The sequence below is a fragment of the Calidris pugnax genome, unplaced genomic scaffold (assembly GCF_001431845.1).
Source record: "Calidris pugnax isolate Ruff unplaced genomic scaffold, ASM143184v1 scaffold42, whole genome shotgun sequence".
In the NCBI taxonomy this organism is placed as follows: Eukaryota; Metazoa; Chordata; class Aves; order Charadriiformes; family Scolopacidae; genus Calidris; species Calidris pugnax.
Window position 1 is genome coordinate 13,163,945 of NW_015090920.1, and position 10,562 is coordinate 13,174,506.

General features: G+C 38.2%; 1 long non-coding RNA gene across 12 annotated transcripts in view; it reads right to left on the reverse strand.

The window, feature by feature from the left end:
* The window catches only part of LOC106892605, a 227,871-nt gene that overhangs the window by 105,502 nt on the left and 111,807 nt on the right, over positions 1 to 10,562 (reverse strand). For all 12 annotated transcript variants that reach the window (XR_001412901.1, XR_001412900.1, XR_001412907.1 and 9 more), the window contains exon 2: positions 2,108 to 2,207. This is a non-coding gene — a long non-coding RNA (uncharacterized LOC106892605). The remainder of the gene's footprint in view (positions 1 to 2,107; positions 2,208 to 10,562) is intronic.

Sequence of the window (10,562 nt, forward strand, 5' to 3'; positions counted from 1 at the left end):
GTAAGGCTACACCATATGACCTTCTAAGAGGCCTTCAGCCTTGCCAGAACATTTCGAAACCTGAATATTTACTCCTTTCTTTAATCTTTGACCATTTCTTCTAGTCTCTGCACTAACAGGTTGAATTTTACTATATTTAAAGTTTTTCTTGAGAGAAGAAATACTTCACTAAATACTACTAACTGAAATTTCTCCAAAACTGGCCTAGCTTCAGTCTTCACACATACACACAAACTACAGACACACATGCACGAGAGCGTAGAATCTCAAAAATAGAACAAAATAGAGACCAAGAATAAGGAGATAGTTGCCTAATTAATGGACTTGTTTCTCTTCATAACTATGGAACAAGGAGTTTTGTTCTTTCCTCGTATTTCCTCCACTGATGGTAACATCTTACTCCATATCTGTACATTGTAGAAACATACAAAACAGAAAACAGCTGATGGGTAACAACCTAGAGATTGTTCTTTGCCTCCTTCCTTATCCTCACACTTGCCTGAGTAACCAGAAGCCATGCAAGCTTTTCCTCCCCTTTCCTGGTAATTTTTATTCCATCTCCTTTCCTAAATTTCTTGTCCAGACTACTACTGTTTTCTTTCCTCTCAATACACAAAATACAGCCCTCATTTGTCTTTTTGACTCATCAGTTTGACCATGTTAAGCTTCATTTTCAAAGCCCTTTCTCATCATCGATTGCAGATTTAAGTTCCTTGTCATCAGTTTCCAAGTTCTGTACTAGGATCCTTTGACTCTATCTCTCCTTGTCAAGCTTTGTGTTACCATCCACATTTGCCGATGTTCTGTCTCATTTACTGGTCTGTCAGTCATTCACAAATCACCTCTATTATCTGTTTCTCAAGTATCTTCTCTGATAGATGGCTCCTGAAGCCATATGCGTGTTTTTTTCCCTACTGATCATTTAATGCCCTCTTAAAAACTCACCTGTCCCATGTTGCTTAGAATTAACTGAGATTACTTGTAAATATATTTTTTAAAATTATTTGTTCCTTCATTTTTGTTCCTTAACCCACTAGTAAATTTCTGTTATTTTATAGGACCTTAGTAGATGCATTTGAGAAGAGATGCATGAAGTCAGGAACAGGCTCTACAGAATCATTAATGAAATGAAAATAAAGAACATAACATCCCACACATATATAAATATTGTTATCAATGATGATTATGACAGTGTTCAGTTATAATCCTGCTGGTAAACTCACAGCTTCTTAAGCCTGGAAAGTACTGTTAGTTCATCTATTGATGACTTCTACCATTAGAACATCTAGTGTGACTTCCTGCCATTGAATTTCACTTCAGAATTCTACATGAATCTCTCTGGAGGCCAAACAGTGCACCACAGGCCTAAAATCAAGGAGACATCAATACACTACCATTTCCTGAGGCTCCTGAAGTGGCAGAGAATTGATCAGACATGCCCAAATTATTCTATCAGAAAACGTATGCTGTGGAGGCCAGTGATTGCCATTCTTTCTCAGTCTCTGCTGATCCCAGCCTTTCCCAAAGCTTTTCCAGTTGATGGGTATGACCTTCAGCTTGTAAGGAAGAGATGCTGAACAAGTATAGAGGAAATAGACTGACGATGAGAATCTGAGACAGTTTGTATTTTTCTCCACAGAAATTCTTCTCTGCTTCTCATCTCTTTAACAAATAACTGGACTTACCTCTGCACCACTTGTCAGTAAGCTGAGCAACAGGAGATAATTAACTTAAAATTTTCAGATCTCATAAAGTCATATTTTTTATTTAGGTCTAAAACTAAAGCAAATGCATGAATTCATTCCCCAAAATTTATTATGGGTAACTAACTAAATACATGTGGTTACACAGTCAAACAGAAGGGCATAGAAGGCTTTTTTAAAAAATACAGTTCATTTTGAAAGAGAAATATGTTATTTATTACATGGATGAGGATCACTACTCATTCTAGAGACATGAAATAAAAAAAGGCTTACAACAGCAGCAGCAATTTGGTCAGGAAATGTCTAAAAATATTAATGACTGTATACACCTAGATGAAGATATCAGATCACATCTGCTCGAGCCATTATAAATTAATAGAAGTATATTTGCATTGGACACTTACAGTTTGCTGCTTGTCTTCTTCCGGTTCCCCATTGATTCCATAATGTGTTGGCATTGCTGAGCAAGCTCTTGGGAAGTACAACTGAATACAGTTTCAGAAGCTAAAGAGAACAAATTTAATCTGATTTAGCTTGCAGTGATGGCAATAAACTAAATAAGGAAAATACCTACTGAAAGAAGTGTTTTTTCTATGGAAATCCTAGCCGTGCTCTTCTTAGGTTCTAGGTAAGAATGTCAATATTGAAGTAGCTTAACTTAGTGGAAACATTTAATTCTCATGAGTGTGACTTTGTAAAAGATCTAGAATGTCCTGGGTAATAAATGGCCTAGGTCAAATTAAATAAATCAGGGTGGCAGCATTATAATGGGTTAATTTTATAATCCGCATATAAACACAGAGCACTGCAGTAGACTCACTCCTATTTATTTACGCCTGTACCAACATCCATCCATTTAACATCTCACAATTTAATCAACTTAGGAGAACAAAACCCTGCAATGCTACACTAGTTTTCACTATACAGTTTAGGAGTACATTCAGCCACGATTTGTAAGTCCTACCCTTTTCAGGGTACCTGAACAGATCTGTAATACCAGTGATGGCCAGTTAGTGGGAATTGTTTAAGGACTGGGAAAGAAAGTTGCTCATTTTTTTTTGTGGCAAGAACACTGTAGTGGGTAAAAGCTGCCAGCAAAAGAGGAAGTAAGACCATGGATGTGCCCATGTGTGTCCTGAGCATGGAGTGGGCTGTAGCTTATATGGTTGATTTCCTGGGGTACAGAACTGTTACGACAAGGTGTTCTTTTGACCTTGTTGAAAGGTACCTACCACCACACTTTTACCTCTATCTCTGCAGAGATAATACAGCATTGACTATGTTCACTCAACAGGAGCTTTAACATAATTCACAGAGAAAAATCAAACAGAATTGGACATAACGGAACAGTATGCAAATGGGAAGAGAAATTCTAAATATTCTTACTGTTTGGGAGCTAGGATAGCACTCTAAACACGGAAGATGTGAGCAGGTCATAAAAATAAGAAGTAAAAACAGCAAGGCAGTTTAAAAAAGAACAGTTTGGGCCATGTTTAAGGCCCAGCAGCTAGGGATTCATGCTAACTGCTATGCACTTTGTTAGTTTCCATTTCCAAGCTCTAGATGACCTATCAGACAAGATCAGTCCTGCAATATTATCATCTCCCTCCATTTCCCACATTTTACAAACAGGTCAGCAACAACAAAGAATTCCCATAAATTCCATTCCTGTAGAATCCACAAAGGCTAGAGATTATGCTGGGAAACGGTTGCCACTGAGACAAAAGGGCTTCTTCAAATAAGCTGCATCAGATCTATTTCAAACATATTCAGAGTTGGCAACCCACCTCCTTCTTAGACTCTCTTCCAACCCCATGAACTGGGAATTATTTCTGACTTTATGCTTACTTGCAATTTGGGTATCTTGATAGATACATCATGAATTTTTTTCTGTTCTTTCTCATATGGTTTGTTGACTCATTGCCTGAATTTTTGCTACAGCATTTACATTTCCGGAATAGTTATACCCTAAAAATCTGTGCAGAAGTCACCTTTTTTTCTACATCTTCTCAGAAGCTAGAACTGCCAATAAATGACTCCTTCCCCACTCCATTTGTTTCACATCCTCTGACTTTTCTTATTAGTAAAGGGGTTCTTCTTTATAAGCATCCTTGGGAAACAGTATTCCTGAACATTAGAAATGCTAAATCAATAGTCTGAAAATAGTTGATTAATGTTTTGCACTATTACTTGCCTATTTTTATGCAGATTTTCTGAGAAAAACGGGTTCTGCATGGCCTAAATGACAAGATAAATCAAAAGATAAAGGTAGGGAATACCATGTCTAAAATGCCCTATCTTAAAAAGCAAAATTTTAATTTCTTGACCACTTTCCTTAGTGTCATGCAATGCAAGGTGACCTGTTTTATAAAGCTTGTCTAGATATCATCATTCAGGACATACTCTGCATATTTTTATTCTTATACTGCAGTCTATCCAGTAACAGTAAATAAATTCATCATTATTATCATTCAACACTGGTATCATTTGAAATGTCTTCTGCAGCAGCTCATTGCAAAGACATTCAGACACTAGCTTTCTCCTGGAGCTCATCTCAGAAAGCAGCATCTCTGAAGTTGTGGTGGATGTGTTCATAATAACCATACCTTACACATTCTCCCATGAGACTGAAAAGCTACCAACAGTTCTGAGTACAGTGACAGGGCAGGTGATAGCTTTTTCAGACACCATTTCACAGATTCTAGAAAAGCCTCTAGTGAAGCCACCACTATAAGGCAGGTTGTCAGACTTACGTTTCACCTTTGCTTTGCCATGTGTGTTTTTTTTAAGATCTGTTTTTTCAGGTAAGTAATAGGCATCAGATGTTACCCATAAAAATCTCACAAGAACAAAATGCATATAGGTTTTAGGACATTATAAGAAATGAACCATGAAAAGGCCCAGCAGCAGGGAGAAGAGGGATTAAGGAAGAAGTTGGCATTGTCTAACTGTGGGATAAACTATCTGTGTCTTGCACCTCAATGATCATGCAGCTAGAGAGTTAACGTGCATTAACATTCACTCTGTCCAAAAAAATGCATGCTTTTGGGGATGAGAACCCTGACTACTGGAAAAATGCATGCTTTGGAGGGTGAAGACATTGACTTCCTTTTTATATTTGCTATTCTAATTATACTGTCCTGATTTCAAATTAAAGACACAATGGCTTTTGCTATTCCATTATGTAATTATAGATTTCTGTAAACATTCTTCCCTTTGTTGGTTTCCTCTGTGCACACATTTTTTTAAATGCATAAAGCAATCAAAATAAATTCTGAAATCAAAACAAAGAGAAAACAAATGGCGCCTCAGATATTCCCTTAAAAAAATAGCCCTGTGCATCATCTTCAGGCACTTTTGTCATCTGTTGCTATAATAACCACTTTGATTACACGAACACTCACCAAACTCTGCTTGGCTGACTATAGGGCACTTCCCAGCAGCTAAATGAATAGCTCTAAAGTACTGCTCATTTCCAACTCAGTACCAGATTTCGTCCTATCATATCAACAGCCACGCAGCCAAGAAACTGAGCTTTCTTGCACATGGTCTCCATGGTGTTTATGTGTTTCTTCCCCAAACAGACAGATGCAGATTAAGCAATGCATGTCAATCTCATTATGAGACTGTGAAATGTGCAGAAAGTTTGTTACACACTCATGCAATCATACACATTGTGAACATCCTGTTTATTTGGCCTGTTCTCTGATGATTGGCTGTGGTGTTTCAGCACATTACTGACAGCTGGGAATTGCTCCAATGGAACATGCTTTTCCTATGACAAAGATCCAGAGAGCAGCAGTAACATGTGTCTGCCCATTATTTCAGCCGTACAAAAAAAAAAAAAAAAGGCAACAAAAACTAAAAAAAAAAAACCCAGCACGGTCCCTCTAAATGAATAGCACATTGGTTGTCTGAGCTGTGCTGGAGCACCACTAGACAGGCCCTTGACGACCTTTGGAGGCCATCTGAGATAATAAATCCTCAGACCCCCAGTTCCGGAATGCTTTGGGCAAGGTCAGGATGGCAAATTTCCCACTTCCACAATATCAGATGTTACGGTAATTCCTTTTAGCTAATGTGTAAGAGCAAAGGAATGTCTTCAAACCTCATCTAGGCCCTGTGGAATCTGTTGAAAATGCATGACAGCTGCGGGCTTTGGCTGGGGTCTGCCTGTGAATATATGAGATTTGGAAACCTTTCAGACAAGGAAAGGAGGGAATGACTGTACATTCAATGTGTACCATTGGTCTCCCGCCCTCCCTTCCCAGCCCCATTTCACACAACACAGCCATATCACAGCTCTACGGTCATGGCTGTCATGCATTCTTTACGACTCAGTGTCGCGGGTAATGTCCAGCACACAAAAATACTGATGTGCATGTGCATATACCTACACACACACACACACACACAAAAGAAAGGGGGGAGGAAAAGGAAAGACGGATTTCCATATGTCCTGAGAACAGGACATAGAGTAGCTCAGCCATTTTTCCATAAAATGGTACAGAGCAAAGGAGTAAGCAACTAAGCACTAGATTGCTGCTTGATGTGTCCGGATGCCCAAGGTGGGAAGGAGTCCCACATGGATACTCTTATTAACTGTTCTCCAGAACCCAGGTGAGAGATGCAAGAGACCATGGGCCCCTCCCACATCCTTATTTTCAAGCAAAAGATCATGGCCTCATGCATGCCTATTTTCACATCACTAAGCAAAAAGGTTCAACACAAGCTAGCATAATTATTCTTTTTGCAGTCTTGCGCTTTCCAAGGACTTTATAGTCTTGACTTCTCTGATTTGGTCCTCAGATATGAGGTCTGCAACATGTGTGGGAAACTCCCCTTGCCACATGCATAAACTACTATGATAAAAAGCAAGGAAGGATCAGAATGATTGCCTTATAGAGCTATGTCCACTATACAGCTTTTTCAACCTGTAGTTAACAGCCCAGACCAACACAACCATTTGACTATTCTTGAATTCCTTCAACAGTGTGAGAAAGCTCCTAGCACAAGGGGCTTCTTCCAATAACGTCAGTATTCCACACAGTGTTTCATAAACTTTATTATAATGCACACTGCCATGAAGCCACCTGCATATGCAGTAAGTCCATCTTTTCCACCGAAAATAGCAACAACCTACTTTATGTGCAATAATAGTCGCTACAAATTGTTATTACTGCTAGTATAAAATGAAGTAAAATAACAGATCCAGCAATATCTGGATACAGTGCACCTGATCGTGACAGACTTGGAGCAAGTGCTTTTCCCAGATTCCAAAAGGGGTCTTTTATTTCCAAAAGAAGCACTGAAAGGATTAGTTAGAGAACCTGAAAACAGATCTTGGTACTGTCATACCTGAGATGCAGCAAAGAGAAAAGAGGAATTAGGAAATTAGAAGTATGTTAATTATAAGGATTAAAGACAGCACACTCATGGCTTCTTACAAGCAGCTGAAAAGCACAGCAAGCCTAAGCTTATCAGCCACCCTGGTAACAAGAGATAACAGTCTTCAGGAAAATCAAAATATATTGAAAACTTTTTCCATTTTTGTCACAGGGAGGAGGGCTGGAGAGGTTATAATTTGTCCCAGATTTTCATGGGAGTAGGAAGCAAAACAATTTCATGGCCAGTTTCAAGTAAAGGCAGTTGAAAGGACTGAGTTAAGCAGAAAGACATAAGAAAAATAAATTTTTATCTACTTCAGAATGTGGATTCTGAATTAGAGAGCTGTAGCTGCTTTTTTCTAGCATATACCTAACAAACTCCTATCTACTTACATATATCTACACAATATGCATTTTAAATGAAGAAAAGTGGAATTATCACCCACTGAAATACAGTATTGTATTTAATACCACAAAAAATTTCAACACCCCTATTTAAAGGCTTATAACCAGTATCTACAGATTCAATCTGTTCACATTTATGGAAGTCTGCACCTGCAAAGATGTAGTTATCCTTATTCTTGTACTGATCACTACGTTAAATATCACCTCAAATAACTCTACCTTCTAACATTATACTGCTCAGCATGGGCAGAAGGAGACTCTCTGATGGATGGTTATTACCACTTTCTAATTCACCTTTGTTTTCCCTTTCATCCAAATACCACTGAAGCTCATTTTGCACTAAGGAAATTTACATAAGTGAGTATTACCAGCCATCCTTGCCTCTTTCGTTTGCTCATGATTCTCTGAGCAAATAATACTCTTTCAGATAAATGAACTGAATCCGTTATTTATTAATCTGCCATTCCTCAGCTGAAATTGCCTATTGTCCACCCTGTGCCACCTTGGATAATCCCTGACCCCCACACCAAACAAGCTTAACACATTTTAGTTTTAATTCAAAGTCATTGTAAAGGACAACGTGAGATGCAGTGCTGGAAATCACAGACAGTTTGTTCTATCCAAGCATACAAAAAATAACACAGTGCCACATTGTCTTGAACCACGGGCATCATTGTAAATTGTATACTGCTTTATGGTAGATAAGCCATACTTCCAGATTTTGTATTCATAGGTATACACTGGAGTTTTCAAAGTTGGGGTCTGTAACCTGAATATTGATGCATAGCACTGTGACCAGACAACAGAGCAGTCTCTTGGACTATGCCTCAGACACGACTTAGATTTGCTTTGGCAACATAAAGTCATATCTGAAGGTCAGTTCACAAACAAGTGTCATAGTACAGGTAAGAGAAGACTCCTCTTTTTGCATTAGGAATGGGTTTTGTGAAAGACACACTTGGTTCAACCACTGAGTAACGTTAGTGACATGAGAGTGACTGGAAATAAACTGTAGCAGGATAGGAGATAGTTGACACATTGGTGTGAGAATTTCCTCAGTCAACAGCCCTTCACCACTGTCCCTTCTCTCGCTAGCATATCTGGTTCAGAGTGAGGACAAGGACAAGTCAGCTGGTCTCTTACCTGATTTTGTTAGTTTCTACTTCTTTAGATGAGTACTGTAAAGTGACACGATTTCATGTACAAATTGCTTACATATTAAATTTGCCAGCAAATGCTTAGTCAGTGAGCCACAGATACATAATATTTTTTACTTTACCCCCAGATATTCTTCTTTTGACTGTGCACAGAAAATGGACCAGATCATCAAGCTGGAAGGTTCTTAGACTCAACCAGATGGAATTCCCTCTGGAAAGAAAGTGCCTGAACCCATACCAAAGATATAACAATCATAGGTCGCTGAATAAAAGAATTCCCTTCATTCAGTGATCACTAGGTCTGACACACATTTGCCAAGGGAACTTCAGGGACAGGATACATTTTGCAAATGCTACAATTAACAGGAATCAACCACACTGATCTGGTTCTCTGAAGCAGCAATGCTTCAGAGCTGATGTAATCTTAAAAACCAAGGACTAATTGTTCATTTGTTATGCCTGTGGATACAGAAATCCTCCAATCATTACCACAGGAGAAAGAAACCAAAAGATATGTGTGCAGAACTGGTACAGCACCAGTCATTTGAAGTTCTGTTCGCTTTTCCCAGTTTTCCTGAGAATAAATATAAGCAGACCAGTTTTGCCTTACCAAGACGGAGACCCTTATATACAATTCCTATAAATATTATGGCAGTCTAATAAATGAGCCAGAACATGATAGTAACACTACTGTAACAGTTGGTGACACTAATGCAGACTCATGCAATCATATCACATTGTTTTTAAGAAAAAGGGAATGACAGTACACTAAATCAAGTACAATTCTCTTTTCAGCGTGGAAAACTAGCCACACCTTATTAATAGACAAATTCTCCACAGGTAATATTAGTCTGTCTACTGCATTCGACATGGTTTGTAATCCCGACTCTACTTAATTGAGAGTTTTACCCATGATTTCAGAGGGGTTTTACCTACTGTTCCTGATTTTATGCAAACTTCCTGACCCCTGGTAAAGTGCATGAAGAGCCTAAAGCAAAGTAAGAGCTCCATTCTGAGCATACTATCAAACTTCAAAAACAGCCTATTTTGAAAATTACAGCTACTAGAAATCTTCTTTTCAGAAGTCTTTGGATGCGCTATTTTTTTCCTTACTAAATTATCAGCCAATCCCTCCCACAGTCACAGCTGATTTTCTTCCACATTCAAGAATTTTCAACAGAGCTTAATCAATTCAGCAAAAGAGAAGTTGCATTAAAAATACATGGAATTCATGAGGATAAACTTTCTTTGTAGAACCTTATCAAATAGCAGGGGATTTCTTGTGTGATCAGTGGCTCTTTCAATTATGTCACTGGGGCAGATTCAGCACTTTAAAACAACAGTAGAAATGTAGAGGAAATCCATGTACTTAGCCTTGTCTCAGGGGAATTCACCTATATTTACACCACTGTCAACAAGACCAGAATTTTGCCCTTTGCTTAGATTATGTCATTTTGCAATGTAATAATGACACTCTTTTAGAGCATTCACTATCAAGAATGTCAAATAATAGATCCCACTACCCTCCACTTTTTCAAACAACACAGCAGAATTCAGCCTGCACTCCATGACATATTAAAAACATTAAAAAAACCCTCACACCAGAAAACAGCTATTGATTTAAAATTATATAAGGCCCATATGGAAATACAATTTCACCCTTAATGCCAGATAAATTGTAAAGTGCTTTAACCATGGCAGCCATTCCCCTCTCAACAAGATTATTTTCCAGCAATGGTCTACACAGATTTTAAAGGTCAAGAGAGTATTGAATCTTCAGCTAAGAAATGCTTACTGAATTTCAGGCAATACCAGATATTTCTGCTGCCACGATGACTTTTGGTGTTCATCTTCTAGTTTGCACTAAAAAAAAAAAAAAAAAAAAACCAAAAAAAAAAAAAAAAATACTT